This window comes from Sciurus carolinensis (genome assembly GCF_902686445.1).
Source record: "Sciurus carolinensis chromosome 14 unlocalized genomic scaffold, mSciCar1.2 scaffold_125_arrow_ctg1, whole genome shotgun sequence".
NCBI classification, from domain to species: Eukaryota; Metazoa; Chordata; class Mammalia; order Rodentia; family Sciuridae; genus Sciurus; species Sciurus carolinensis.
This window is the reverse complement of record NW_025920110.1, coordinates 707,902-723,873: the sequence shown is the minus strand read 5'-3', so window position 1 is coordinate 723,873 and position 15,972 is coordinate 707,902. Positions and strand designations below refer to the sequence as shown.

The 15,972-nt window shown below is 37.1% G+C and overlaps 1 long non-coding RNA gene across 1 annotated transcript in view; it reads left to right on the top strand.

Moving 5' to 3' along the window:
* The window catches only part of LOC124973331 (uncharacterized), a 49,551-nt gene that overhangs the window by 21,758 nt on the left and 11,821 nt on the right, over positions 1 to 15,972 (top strand). The window lies entirely within an intron of this gene.

The following is a 15,972-nucleotide window of genomic DNA, read 5'->3' as shown; positions in this document are numbered from 1 at the left end:
AATGGAGAAAAGATAACCTCTTCAACAAATGGTGATGGGAGAATTGGAAATCCATATGCAACAGAATGAAACTAAACCCATATCTCTCACCATGCATGAAACTAAACTCAAAATGGATTAAGGACCTTGGAATCAGACCAGGGACCTTGCATCTTATAGAAGAAAAAGTAGGTCCAGAGCTTCAACATGTCGGCTTAGGACCAGACTTAAAATCAGCATATTACAGAGATACAGCCACAGCAATGTTCATAGCTGCTCAGTTCACAATAGCCAGATTGTGGAACCAACCTAGATGTCCTTCAATTGATGAATGGATAAAGAAACTGTGGTATAAATATACAAGGGAATATTACTCAGCCATAAAAAATCATAAAATTATGGCATTTACAGGCAAATGGATGAAATTGGAGAATATCATGCTAAGTGAGATAAGCCAATCTCAAAAAACCAAAGGACGAATGATATCGCTAATAAGTGGATGATGACACATAATGGGGGTGTGGGAGGGGTTAGTGTTAGGGTTAGATTTATGGTTAGGGAGGGTGGCAAGAATGGAGGAAGGAAGGACTGTATAGAGGGAAAAGAGGGGTGGGAGGGGTGGGTGGGAAGGGAAAAAATAACAGAATGAATCAAACAACATTACCCTATGTAAATTTATGATTACACAAATTATATGCCTTTATGCCATGTACAAACAGAGAAGCAACATGTATCCCATTTGTTTACAATAAAAAAAAAATGATTCTTGGTTGGCATCCATTTTCTTTCAGGGCTTGGTAAATGTTGTTCCAGGTCCTTCTAGCTTTCAGGGTCTGGATTGAAAAATCTGCTGATCTTCTTATTGGTTTCATCCTGAATGTAATTTGATTCTTTTCTCTCACAGCCTTTAAAATTTTGTCTTTATTTTGTATGTTAGGTGTTTTCATAATAATGTGCCTTGGTGTAGGTCTGTTGTAATTTTTTATATTTTGTGTCCTATAAGCCTCTTGTACTTGGTTTTCCATTTCATTCTTTAGATTTTGGAAATTTTCTGATATTATTTCATTGAATAAATTGTTCATTCCTCTGGTTTGTTTCTCTAAGCCTTCCTCAATCCCAATAATTCTTAAATTTGGCCTTTTTATGATATCTCATAATTCTTTTAGGTTCTGTTCATGATTTCTTACCATCTTCTCTGTTTGGTCAATTTTGTTTTCAAGATTAAATATTTTGTCTTCAATGTCTGAGGTTCTGTCTTCCAGGTGTTCTATTCTATTGGTTATGCTTTCTATGGAGTATTTAACTTGGTTCATTGTTTCCTTCATTTCAAGGACTTCTGTTTATTTTTTTCAGTATCTGTAACTCTTTATTGAAATGATCTTTTGCTTCCTGTATTTGCTCTTTTTTCTGTTGTTTGATGCGATCATTTAATGCCTGCATTTTCTCTTTTATCTCTTCCTTCAATGCCTGCATTTGCTCTTTCATCTCCTCATTTGCTTCTCTGATTATTTTAATTATGTACATTCTGAACTCCCTTTTTGACATTTCTTCTGCTGTGCTGTCATTGGGCTTTATTGATATAGTATCTAGGTTTGTTTGGGACATTTTTTTCCCTTGTTTTCTCATATTGGTCAGATATCAGTGGGACTCTGAGATATTGCAGATTTCCTCTACTGGCTTATAGTGTCCCTGTAGATTTCCAGTATATCACCTCCCAGCCTTCAGTAGCCTGTAGTCTTGGAGGAACTTGATAATGCAGTGCTTTGAAGAAAGCTGCCCCTAACTTGCTACTGGGTCCAGGGTTGGGGGCTGGTTCTGTGTGGAAATCCTCTCACTGGGTGGGCTTTCTCCTCAAAGCTGGCTATAGATAGGGCCTGCATTCACCTGAGGGAGCCAGGCTGCTGGGGGAAAGCCTCTCCCTGTCCTGCCTTGGTCCCAGAAGTCACCTGTGGGGCCCACCGCTGGGTTCGCTGGGTCCGGGTCTTGGGGTTGGCTCTGTGTGGAAAGGCTCTCACTGGGTGGGCCTGCTCTGAGGAGCTGGCTGTGGACTCCGCCTGCTTCTGGAGGGAGCAGGGCTACTTGGGGAAGACTCTTACTGCCCTGCCCTGCTCTGAGAAGCTGCCCCTGTCTGGGCCTGACACTCGGACTGAGCTTAACCTGGTGGGAGAGACTCACCCTGTGGCTCTTTGTTGGTCCAAGCCTCTCAATACCTCCCCTTTTTGAATCCTGAGTACTGGAGCAATGGGAGATGCAGTCACCCAGTAGTCCGCCAACTTGGATCTCTCTTAAAATTAGAATCTTAAAAAGAAATAGAAAGCCCATGTTCAGGGCTAGGTAGATAGCTCAGTTGGTAGAGTGCTTGCCTTGCAAACACAAGGCCCTGGGTTTGATCCCCAGCACCACAAAAAATAAGTAAATAAATAAATAAAACCCATGTTCATTCTTTTATTCTCTGTAGCCAAAATGTAGAAACAAGCTAAATATCCACTGATGGATGAATATAATATGAGGACCATGTGGCTGTACCTATAATGGAATATTATTCAGTCTTAAAAAAGAAGGGAATCCTGTTATACACAACAGCATAAATCAACATGAAGACATTATTCTAAGTGAAATAAGCCAGTCACAGAAGGAAAGATACTGCATGACTCCCTTTGTATGAATTATCTGAATCAGACCCCTAGAATCAAGTGGAATGGTGGTTACTAGGCACTGGGGGTGGAAGAGGGAAAATGGGAAGTTGCTGACCAATGGCATAAATTTTCATTTATACAAGATAAATGCTAGACATCTGCTTTACAACCTGGTACTTGTATTAATAATACTATATTGCACATTTAAAATTTTAGGGTTGGGGTGTACCTCAGTTGTAGATCACTTACATACTTGGTGCTAGGTCTGATCCCCAGCCCCAATAAATAAATAAATAAATAAGATAAAAATTAGTTGATTTGGTAGGTTTCACATTGAGTTCTAAAAAATAAAAAGGCAGGTCTCTACACTTATGTGGTTTAAAGTTTGTTGAGGAATAAAGTGGGGTAAGTGTACATTTTGATAAACTTGACATACACACACTAAATATTACAAATACATACATATACACTTGTAAAACATCACCACACTCAAGAAAAACAAACATATCCAGAAGTTTCCTTGTGCACCTCTTTAATTCTTCCAACAGCTTTCTGAACCTCAATCTCCCAGAAAACCACTGATCTGCTTTGTTACTCAGCAATGCAGTTTGTAACATTTTATGTAAATGGAAATCATATAATAATGTTTTAATTTTTTTTCAGTTGTTAATGTATTTTTTTAAAATATGTGTGTGCTGAGGATGGAACTCAGGGCCTCGCACATGCCAGTCAAGTGCTCTACCCCTGAGCCACAACTGCAGCCCCTAATGCTGGTTTTTTTTTGTCTAACTTCTTTCATTCAGCACAAGTAATTTGAAATTTATCCATGTTGTATGTATCAATAGAGTATCTCTCTTTATTTCTGAGTAATATTCCATGTTATGGATTCAATACAATGGATATTTGGTTTATCTTGGTTTTTGGTTATTACAAATAAAGCAACAAACACACAAGTAGGTCTTTGTGTGTGAGTGTATTTTCATTTCTAGGTCATATGGTACACATTTAACTCAAAATTGGTAAACTTATTGCCAAAGTGATATAACTACTGGTAGCTACATTTTACATTCTTGCTGGCAGTATGTGACTTGCCCTGACTACACCCTTGCCAATAATTGTTAAGGTCAATTACCAAGGTTGACAACTGGTAATTTTAACCATTTCATTATGTGTGCAGTGGTATAGTCACAGTGCTGTTAATGTGCATTTTCCTAGTGAATACTGATGCTGAGCATCTTTAAATGAGCTTGCCATTCTCAAATCATTTTTCTGTGTATATAAAGTGTTAAAATCATTGGCTCTTTTTGTCATAGGATTCTTTACACAAGGAACTTTAAATAAGTTCCTTGTGTACGTTTTCAAATATTTTCTCCCAGTCTGTGAATGCAGTTTCATTTCATTAACAGTGGTCATTCATTCATTCATTCTTTCAGGTACACAAATTGTTGTTGACAAGAAGGTGCAAAAAACACAAGGGTCCATTATTTAGTGAATGAATAAACACAATGTGGCCCATTCATACAAGGAATATTTGGCCATAAAAAAAGGAATGAAGCACTGACACAGGTTACCTGGATGATCCCTTAAACATGTTAGTAGAGTGTGGTGGCACACGCCTGTATCCCAGCAACTCCAGAAGCTGAGGTTGGAGGATGGCAGGTTTGAGTCCAGTCTGGGTAACTCAGTGAGACCCTGTCTCAAAACAAAACACAGGAACAGCCAGAGATGTCACTCAGTAGTAGAGTGGCCCTGGGTTCAATCCCTAGTGCAAAAAATAAAGAAATTTAAAAAAATTGAAAAGGAGCAAGCATGCTCAATGATGCAACACAAAAGGGCACAAACTGATTCATGCATGTGAAATAACCAGAATAGGATTTACCTCTGAGCTGTATCTCTAGCCCTAACAGTATTGTTTGAGGAGTTAAATTTTATTAAAAGTAGTTTGGTGATTTTAGAAAATAGTTCATGCTCTGTTTATTAAGAAATCTGTGTTAAACCCAAGGTCACTAAAATTTTCATCTGTGTGATTTTTGTCAAATAAAATCCTACCATCACCCTTTTAAATTTCCTTTGAAGCACATTTTATTAGTCTACATTGCATTACTGTAACAAAATACCTGAGTTTGTGCAACTTTATAAAGAGAGAATCTATTTTGTCTCCAGGGGGTCTGGTGATGGATTTCTTGTTGACAGTGCTGAGATGTGCCAGGGAAGCACATGGGGGGAGTTAGGGAGCAGGCTATCTATGTGCAGTTGCTGGGCTGTCTCCTTCTTATAGTCAAAAGCATTTCCATCATGTGCTCCACTGAGGACACTAACCCTAACCATCCCCAAAGACCCGACCTCTGTACACTACAGGCAGATTATTTCCACCTCTTAAAATTTCACAATGGGAATAAAATTTTAACATATGAATTCTTGGGGGACACTCTGAAATATGTCCAAACAGAGCAAACAAGGTTTGAAAAAGTTTTCTAAAAAATATTTGAGGGAAAAAATGGAGTCATTTAATGATAGTATGGTCCAAAGTAAGAAACTGAAAATGAAATGCTAATTACAAATGCAATTCCTACCTACGTAACATGTACTTAATAATTATTTTTTAAGCTGAGTAAACAGGACACTTGAAAATTACCTTAATAAAAAATATAAAAAGTATATAAAAGATCACTTCAGTAACACTAAGTATAAAAAGAAGAAGTTGGGGGCGGTGATGTACACCTGTAATGTCAGTGGTTTGGGAGGCTGAGGCAGGAGGATCCCAAGTTCAAAGTCAGCCTCTGCAACTTATCAAGGACCTGAGTAACTTATGAGAACTTGTCTCAAAAAGTAAAAAGGGCTGGAGATGTGTCTTAGTGATAAAGCACCCCTGGATTCAATTCCTCGTACCTCCCCAACCCCCCAAAATTGTGTAAAAAGAATCATACTTTAAATTATTTTAATTAAATAATAACATGGTTTTATTTCTCCCATAACTTTTAAAATGTGAATATTCTGTGATTCAGCCACAGTCTTTATTTCCAGGTAACTTCTTCATTGGGCCTCAATTCCCTGTGTGCAAACAAATAAGGAAGGAAAGGAAATGTTGTAAATTAAACTTTCATGAGCAGGTCAGAATATTTTACATTTTATTAAACTGAACCATTTTAGAATTTTTCCATTCAATTCATCATACTCATTCTATTTTTTCATGATTTTAAACTTGTGCCAAATCTTCATTTTTCATTATAATTTCTTAGTTTGTATCATAGCTGTCATCTTCAGCAAGCAGTTCATTTAATGTTTTTTTGACGCTTTCCACCTTATTTTATTTTTTTTTAAATCCTTGACCTGTGACCCACCTCCACACAGTGACTGTGGATGCTACTCAGTCCTCTTCCCCCTTGAGCTTCTTCTAATTTAGACAGTACACTCACTGGCAGAGAGTCTGTCCTGCTAACCATAACCTTCCGCTGCCAGAGGAGCCATCTCTAAAGACACAACGGGACCAGGCAACTGCCAACTGCAATCATTCAACCACCATGTCCGAAGCTCTAAGGTAGTGTTGCTGACAACAGTACCAAGAACTCTTACTATATTTATTTCAGCTATAGCATATCTTTTTTTTAATTGTAAACAAATGGAATACATGTTGTTTCTCTGTACATGGAGTAAGGCATACCATTTCTGTAATCATAATTTTACATAGGGTAATGTTGTTTGATTCATTCTGTTATTTTTTCCCTACCCACCACCATTCCCACCCCTCTTTTCCCTCTATACAGTCCTTCCTTCCTACATTCTTGCCACCCTCCTTAACCCTAACTCTAAACCTAACCCTACCCCTAATGCTAACCCCTCCCACCCCCCATTATATGTCATCATTTGCTTATCAGCGAGATCATTCCTCCTTAAGTTTTTTGAGATTGGCTTATCTCACTTAGCATGATATTCTCCAATTTCATCCATTTGCCTGCAAATGCCATAATTTTTTCATTCTTTATGACTGAGTAAATTTCCATTGTATATATATGCCACGGGTTCTTTATCCATTCATCAGTTGAAGGACATATAGGTTGGTTCCACAATCTGGCTATGGTGAATTGAGCAGCAATGAACATTGATGTGGTTGTATCTCTGTAGTATGCTGATTTTAAGTCCTTTGGGTATAGGCCAAGGAGTGGGATAGCTGGGTCAAGTGGTGGTTCCATTACAAGCTTTCTGAGGAATCTCCATACTGCTTTCCAGAGTGGCTGCACTAATTTGCAACCCCACCAGCAATGTATGAGTGTACCTTTCCCCCACATCCTCACCAACACCTATTGTTGCTTGTGTTCTTGATAATCGCCATTCTAATTGGGGTGAGATGGAATCTTAGGGTAGTTTTGATTTGCATTTCTCTTATTACTAGAGATGTTGAACATTTTTTCATATATCTGTTGATTGCTTGTACATATTCTTCTGTGAAGTGTCTGTTCATTTCCTTAGCCCATTTGTTGATTGGATTATTTGTATTCTTGGTGTAGAGTTTTTTGAGTTTATATATTCTGGAAATTAGCGCTCTATCAGAAGTATGAGTGGCAAAGATAGTCTCCCATTCTGTAGGCTCTCTCCACATTACTGATAGTTTCCTTTGCTGAGAGAAAGCTTTTTAGTTTAAATCTATCCCAGTTGTTGATTCTTGCTTTTATTTCTTGTGCTATGGGAGTCCTGTTAAGGAAGTCTGATCCTAAGTCACCAAGTTGAAGATTTGGAACTACATTTTCTTCTATAAGATGCAGGGTCTCTGGTCTGATTCTGAGGTTCTTGACTCATTTTGAGTTGAGTTTTGTGCAGGGTGAGATATAGGAGTTTAATTTCATTCTGTTGCATATGGTTTTCCAGTTTTCCCAGCACCATTTGTTCAAGAGCCTATCTTTTCTCCATTGCATATTTTTGGACCCTTTGTCTAGTATGAGAAAATTGTATTTATTTGGGTTTGTGTCCGTGTCCTCTATTCTGTACCATTGATCTACCTGTCTATTTTGGTAACAATACCATGTCATTTTTGTTACTATTGCTTTGTAGTAGAATTGAATTTCTGGTATTGTGAAACCCCCTGCTTCGCTCTTTCTACTGAGGATTGCTTTAGCTATTCTGTGTTTCTTATTCTTCAAGATTAATTTTATAATTGCTTTTTCTATATCTGTAAGGTACATCATTGGAATTTTAATTGGAATTGCATTGAATCTGTATAGCACTTTTGATAGTATGGCCAATTTGACAATATTAATTTTGCCTATCCAAGAACATGGGAGATCTTTTCATTTTCTAAGGTTTTCTTTAATTTCTTTCTTTAGTGTTCTGTAGTTCTCATTGTAGAGGTCTTTCACCTCTTTTGTGAGATTGATTCCCAAGTATTTTATTTTTTTCATTGCTATTGTGAATGGGGTAGTTTTCCTAAATTCTCTTTCTGAAGATTCATCACTTATGTATAAAAATGCATTCGATTTATGAGCATTGATCTTGTAACCTGCTACTTTACTGAATTCACTTATGAGATCTAAATGTTTTCTGGTAGAATTTCCAGGTTCCTCTAAATATATAATCATATCATCAGTGAACAGGGATAGTTTGATTTCTTCTTTTCCAATTCGTATCCCTTTAATTTCTTTGGTTTGTCTAGTTGCTCTGGCTAGAGTTTCAAGGATGGTGTTGAATAGAAGAGGTGAAAGAGGGCATCCCTGCCTTGTTCCAGTTTTTAGGGGGAATGCTTTCAGTTTTTCACCATTTGCAATCATATTGGCCATGGGTTTAGCACAGATGGCCTTTACAACGCTAAGGATTGTTCCCACTATCCCAATTTTTTCTAGTGTTTTGAGCATGAAGGGATGCTATATTTTATCGAATGCTTTTTCTGCATCTATTGAAGTAATCATGTGATTCTTAACTTTAAGTCTGTTGATATGGTGAATGACATTTATTGATTTCTGGATGTTGAAACAACCTTGCATCCCTGGGATAAAACCCACTTGATCCTAGTGCACTATCTTTTTAATATATTTTTGTATGCAATTTACTAAGATTTTTTTGAGAATTTTTGTGTCGATGTTCATTAAAGATATTGGTCTAAAATTTTCTTTCCTCGATGTGTCTCTGTCTAGTTTAGGTAACAGGGTGATATTGGCTTTATAGAATGAGTTTAGGAGGTTCCCTCCTGTTCTATTTCATGGAATACTTTGAGGAGTATTGGAATGAGCTCTTCTCTAAAGGTTTTATAGAATTCAGTTGAGAACGCATCAGGTCCCAGACTTTTCTTTGTTGGTAGGCTTTTGATGACCTCTTCTATTTCATTGCTTGAAATTGATTTATTTAAGTTTTGTATTTCCTCCTCGTTCAATTTAGGTAATTCATATGTCTCTAGAAACTTGTTGATGTCTTGGAGGTTTTCTGTTTTTTTGGAATATAGATTTTCAAAATAGCTTATAATTATGTTTTGTATTTCACTTGTGTCTGTTGTGATATTTCCTTGTTCATTCCGAATTTTAGTAATTTGAGTTTTCTCCCTCCTTCTCTTTGTTAGTGTGGCTAAGGTTTTATCAATTTTGTTCACTTTTTCTATGAACCAACTATTTATTTTGTTATTTTTTTGATTGTTTCTTTTGTTTCAATTTCATTGATTTCAGCTCTCATTTTAACTATTTCCTGTCTTCCTACTACTTTTGGTGTTGGTCTGCTCTTCTTTTTCTAGGACTTTGAACTGTAGTGTTAAGTCATTTATTTGTTGATTTCTACTTCTTTTGTTGAATGTGCCCCATGAAATAAATCTTCCTCTAAGTACTGCTTTCATAGTGTCCCAGAGATTTTGATATGATATGTCTTTGTTCTCATTTACTTTTAAGAATTTTTTTAATTTCCCTCCTGATGTCTTCTCTTATCCATTCATCATATAATAGTGTATTATTTAATCTCCAGGTATTGGAGAAGATTCTGTTTTTTATTCTGTCATTTATTTCTAATTTCAATCTATTATGATCTCATAGAATACAAGGTAGTGTCTCTATCTTCTTGTATTTGCTAACAGTAGCTTTGTGGCATAAAATAAGGTCTATTTTAGAGAAGGATCCATGTGCTACTGAGAAGAAAGTGAATTCACACTTTGTTTGATGGTATATTCTATATATGTCAATTAAGTCTAAATTATTGATTGTGTTATTGAGATCTATGTTTTCTTTATTCAATTTTTGTTTGTAAGATCTATCCTGTGGTGAGAGAGTTGTGTTAAAATCACCTAGTATTATTGTGTTGTGTTCTCTTTGATTTCTGGAATTAAGAAGAATTTGTTTGACATACATGGATAAGCCAATGTTTGGGGCATAGATATTTTTGATTGTTATGTCTTGCTAACTTATACTTCCCTTAAGCAGTATGTAATGTCCTTCTTAATCTCTTCTGACTAGTTTTGACTTGAAGTTCACATTATCTGAAATGAGGATGGATTCTCCAGCTTTTTTGCTGTGTCCATGTGGATGGTATGTTTTTTCCCATCCTTTTACCTTTAGTCTATGTGTATATCTTTCTATGAGATGACTCTCTTGCAGGCAGCAGATTGTTAGATTTTTCTTTTTAATCCAATCTGACAGTCTATGTCTTTTGATTGATGAGTTCAGGCCATTAACATTCAGGGTTATTATTGTGATGTGATTTGTATTCTCAGACATTTGACACTTTTTTTTGACATAATTTGGTTTCTCTTTTATTTGGCTATTCCTTTAGGCTAGTTCCTCCCGCTGCTGATTTGCATCATTGTTTTTCATCTTTTCCTCATGGAATACTTTGCTGAGAATGTTCTGTAATGCCCGCTTTCTTTTTGTAAATTCCCTTAGCTTTTGTTTATCATGGAAGGATCTTATTTCATCATCAAATCTGAAAGTAAGTTTTGCTGGGTATAAGGTTCTTGGTTGGCATCCATTTTCTTTCAGGGCTTGGTAAATGTTGTTCCAGGCCCTTCTAGCTTTCAGGGTCTGGATTGAAAAATTTGCTGATATTGTTATTGGTTTCCCCTGAGTGTAATTTGATTCTTTTCTCTCTCGGCCTTTAGAATTCTGTCTTTTTTTTGAATGTTAGGTATTTTCATAATAATACGCCTTGGTGTGGGTCTGTTGTAATTTTGTATATTTGGAGTCCTATAAGCCTCTTGTACTTGGTTTTCCATTTCATTCTTCATATTTTGGAGTGTTTTCTGATATTATTTCATTGAATAGATTGTTCATTCCTTTGTTTTGTTTCTCTAAGCCTTCCTCAATCCCAATAATTCTTAAATTTGGCCTTTTCATTATATCCCATAATTCTTGTAGATTCTGTTCATGATTTCTTACCATCTTCTCTGTTTGTTCAACTTTGTTTTCGAGGTTAAATATTTTGTCTTCAAAATCTGAGGTTCTCTCTTCCAGGTGTTCTATCCTATTGGTTATGCATTCTATGGAGTTTTTAACTTGGTTTATTGTTTTCTTCATTTCAAGGGTTTCTGGTTTTTTTTTTCAGTATCTCTAACTCTTTATTGAAATGATCTCTTGCTTCCCGTATTTGCTCTTTTAATGTTGATTGATGCAGTCATTTAATGCCTGCATTTCCTCTTTAATCTCTTCCTTCAATGCCTGCATTTGCTCCCTCTTCTCCTCATTTACTTCCCTGATTGTTTTATTTATGTACATTCTGAATTCCCTTTTTGACATTTCTTCTGCTGTTCTGTCATTGGGTTTTCTTGATATAGTATCTAGGTTTGTTTGGAACATTTTCTTCCCTTGATTTCTCATATTGGTCTGATATCAGTGGGACTCTGAGATATTGCAGATTTCTTCTATTGGCTTATAGTGTCCCTGTAGATTTCCAGTATATCACCTCCCAGCCTTCAGTTGCCTGAAGTTTTGGAGGAACTTGATAATGCAGCGTTTCCAAAGAAAACTGCCCCTAGCCTGCTACTGGTTCCTGGAATTGTAGCTGGCTCTGTGTGGAAAGGCTCTCACTGGGCTGTCTGCTCCGAGAAGCTGGCCGTGGAAGGAGCCTGCCACCGGAGGGCGCAGGGCTGCTTGGAGAAGTCTCTGGCAGCCCTGCCCTGGTTTCAGAGGCTGACTGTGTGCCAGAGCCCACTGCTGGCTCCAGGACTCAGAGCTGGCTCTGTGCAGAAAGGCTCCCACTTGGCGTCATCTCCAAAAATTTGGCCACGGAATGAGCCCACCACCAGTGGTAGCAGGGCTGCCTGGGGAAGACTCTAGTTCACCCAGTGGGGGAGACTCACCCTGTTGTTCTATGTTAGTCCATGTCTCTCAATGCCTCCCCTTCTTGAATCCTGGGTTCTGGAGCGACAGGAGATGCCATCATCCTCTAGTCCGCCATCTTTGCTCCCTCTTTTTGGTATTGATTTGTTCTTCTTTTCCTAGATCTTTCAGGTGTAATGTTATTTATTTGTTGACTTTTTATTCATTAATAAATAACTCAATGCAATAAGTTTTCCTCTTAGTACTGTACTCATAGAGTACCAGAAATTCTGCTATGTTGTATTGGTGTTCTCATTTACTTTTATATATTTCATCCTTGGTTTCTTCTACTATCCATTCATCATTCACTTGTGTATTATTTAGTTTTCATGTGTTACAAATGATTTTATCTTGTATTTTATGATTTATTCCTTATTTCAGACCATTATAATCTGATAGAATGCAGGTTATTATCTTCATTTTTTGAATTTATTAAGAGTTGCTCTGTGGCATAAAATATGGTCTGCCTTAGAAATGGATCAATGTGTTGCTGAGAAAAAAGGTGTATTCACTCATTGATGAATGTAATATTATAATAACTGTTAAATCTAAAATATTGAGTGTGTTATTTAGTTCTGTAATTTCTTAATTTAGTTATTGTTTAGAAGATATTTCAAGTATTGAAAGAGGTGTGTTAAAGTTATTCAGTATTATTGTACTGTGGTTTACTTGATTCTTGAAATTGAGAAGGGTTTTTGTGTTTTTTTGTTGTTGTTCATAGGTGCTTTATTGTTTGCAGAATAAATATTTACAATTGTTATGTCTTGCTGCTGTATAATTCTGTTCAGTAGAATGAAAGATACTTCTTTATCCTTTCTGATTAATATGGGCTTGGAGTCTACATTATCTGATATAAGGATGGAAACCCCTGCTTCTGTATGTGATCCGTATGTGTGATTTTCTTTTTTTTATCCTTTCACCTTCAGTCTGTGGACGTGTTTGTCTATGAGGTGAGTCTCTTGGAGACAGCATATTGTTGGGTCTTCTTTTTAATCCAATCTGCCTATGTTCTTGATTGATGAGTTTAGGTCATTAATATTCAAGGTTGTTACTGAGATATGACTTTCTTCCAAGTCATTTAGGTTTAATTGTGGCTTTTAATTTGATTTAGTTTTTCTTTTGACTATTCACTTAGTGTAGTTCCACTCTTTGCTGTTTTTCACTTTTATTTTTTACTTCATCCTCATGGACTATTTTTTGACAAAGTCCTGTAGTTCAAGTATTCTAATTGTGATTTTTAAAATTTCTGTTTATCTTGGAAGATTTTTATTTCAACTTCAAATCTAAAAGCTAATTTTGCTGGTATGAAATTCTTGGCATCAATTTTCTTTCAGAGCTTGAAATGTGTTGTTCTATGACCTCCTAGCTTTTAGTGTCTGGATTTAGAAATCAGTTGAGATCTGAATTGGTTTTCCCTTATACATAACTTGCTTTATTTCTCTCACAGCCTTTAAGATCTTATCCTTATTCTGTATTTTTGTAATTTTCACTATAATGTGTCTTGGTATGGATCTTTGTAGTTTTGTACATTTGGGGTCCTGTAAGCCTCCTATATTTGATTTTCCATTTCATTTTTTAGGTTTGGAAAATTTTCTGATATTATGTCATTGGAAAGATTATGCATTCCTTTTTGCTTATATCTCTGCTCCTTCTTCTACCAGAAAACTCTTAAATTTGTTCTTCTCAAGTTATCCCATAGTTCCTAGAAGATCTGTTCATGAATTCTTACTATCACTGCATGGTCAACATTATTTTTAATATTAAATAGTTTGTCTTCATTGTCTGAGGTTCTGTCTTCCAAATTGTCTAGTTTGTTGGTGGAGCTTTCAATTGAGTTTATTATTTGATTTATTGATTCCTTCATTTTGAGGATTTAACTTGTTTTTTTCACAATCTCTAATTCTTTACTGAAGTGATATTTCACTTCCTGCATTTTCTCTCTGATTTCACTCTTTATACAATCCTTTATTTCACAGATCCAGATTAACCATGTACTTTCTAATCTTATTCTTGGACATTTCTTCTAATGTGTTGTCAGTGGCTTCTCTAATTGGGGCATCTTGGTTTGTTTGTGCCTTTTTGTTCCCTTGTTTCTTAATGTTGTTTTTTTCCCATCTATTTGTAGGGATCTGAGACAATACAGATTCTACCCTATAAGCCTATATTATAAATAAAGATTTCCATTAGTCCATCTTTAAGAGGGAGACCAATATCAACAACACCCAGTGCAAACAATATAAAGCCTCAAATCTAATATCTCCCTCTAAGGTTTTCACTGGCCTCTTACTATAAACAGCAATTATGAGTTAATCACTGTCCACAATAAAATCAGAAAATTTTTATACAGATTTACAATCTCAAATAGTGGACCAAGACAGAACAGAAACAGTGCAGGACATGGTGTTCATGAGGGAGAAAAAACAAACAAAATTCCACAAAGCTTGGGAGAGAAACCAACAGAGATTGACTGTTATGTGGAGAAATGTTAGAAAGGGAATCTAGGAAGACAGACTAGCAAGAGGAAGTATACATACTGAGAGAAGAAAAAAATTAAAAATATAAGAGTACACAAAATATATAGTAGAACTGCAAAACACCTTGTGTATATTATTGTCTTCAACAAACAGATGCATAAAAAACACCCTGCCCCAAATATGATATATATAGAGAGAGATCAGAGAAGAAAAAATAAGAGATAAATCTTAGTGGAAAATTGAACAACTGTCTCTTCCAGCATCCAAAAGTCTCTCAGTCCTGTCTCTGACTTCACACAAGACAAACCCTGGAAGACCTAGTCACTATTCTCATCACTGTATGCCTCAGATGCCCTGGGTTTTGCACATTACAATCCCAGGATCACAATGCCACTGGAATTTGGAGGGAGACAACAAGGGATGAGCAACCCTTAGATGCTGTAACTAGGTGGGAGCAACCCACACTCCCAGGAAAAAGACCCCACTTGCTTCCGATCCCATAGGCACCCTGACACTGAAACTCCAGGTCCTGGCTGGTGTCCCAAGACAGGTGCAGCTGTGCCCTAAAATGGCAGTGGAACCAAACCCACTGCCACCCCAAACTAACCCCAGGCTCTGGCAGGCATCTTAAAATGAATGTGACCACATGGAACCAAACATGGATTCTCCCTGTCAGTGGACCTCCCTGGCAGTGTTGGAAGTGGTAGTAGCATGAGTCAAGGGTAGCAGGCACGGGGTCAGCAAAAGCTGCAGTCATTGCTGTTGTTGGCAGCAGGTGGGGGGACTCTTGCAGAAGTGGCAGCTGTGGCTCTGGCTGAAAGTGCAGCAGCACCCGAGAGGAAAACTCTAGGTAGCCTTCTGGGAGAAACAAGAGCTTTGGTGTCAGCAGCAGCAGCAGCAGTGTAGTTGGCAGTCGAGCGTTGAAGGCACCATTGAGGGCAGCATAACTCCAGGCAACACTGACTGCAATGGCATTAAGAGCAGCAACAGGACCTGGACAAAGACCTCTGGGCACCTGAAGCAGGAGAATCAGGTTTAGCTGTGGCACAGGTGCCTGCAGCAGTGGTGCCCAGGGAAAAGACCTCCAGGCATCTGTGGCAGCTGCATCCCACTCCTCAGAGAGGACCTGCAAACAGCAACAGTGGCGTCCATGGTCATTGCATAACAGGAAGCCCCAGTACCTGATGAAATTTTGGCTGGTTTTAGAGTCAATAAAGTTTGGAATAATGTCTTCAATTTTAGTTCTTCTTGTTCTCCCATGCTTCTGGAAGACTCAGTCTTTGCAACAGTCAGACTCACTTTTTGCTGTGTTTAAGCCAGAACAATCATATCATTTGTAAATAATTTTAATATAATAATAGGTATAGTTACTGAGTGTACACCATAATGCTATGAAGTACTAAGTGCTTATTGGGCTATATAAAATTCCTACAAATCCTGCATAAAGAAGAGAAAATCCAAGCTAGATGAGATCAAATACTTGCTGTATGTCATAGAGCTAGTAAGGGATAACATGTAGGTAGAAATTGAGGACTGTTTTACATCTTTGCATGTCTCCATAAGTACTGAGCTTTCCTGTCTTCCAAGGACTTCTTCATAAAGATCCCT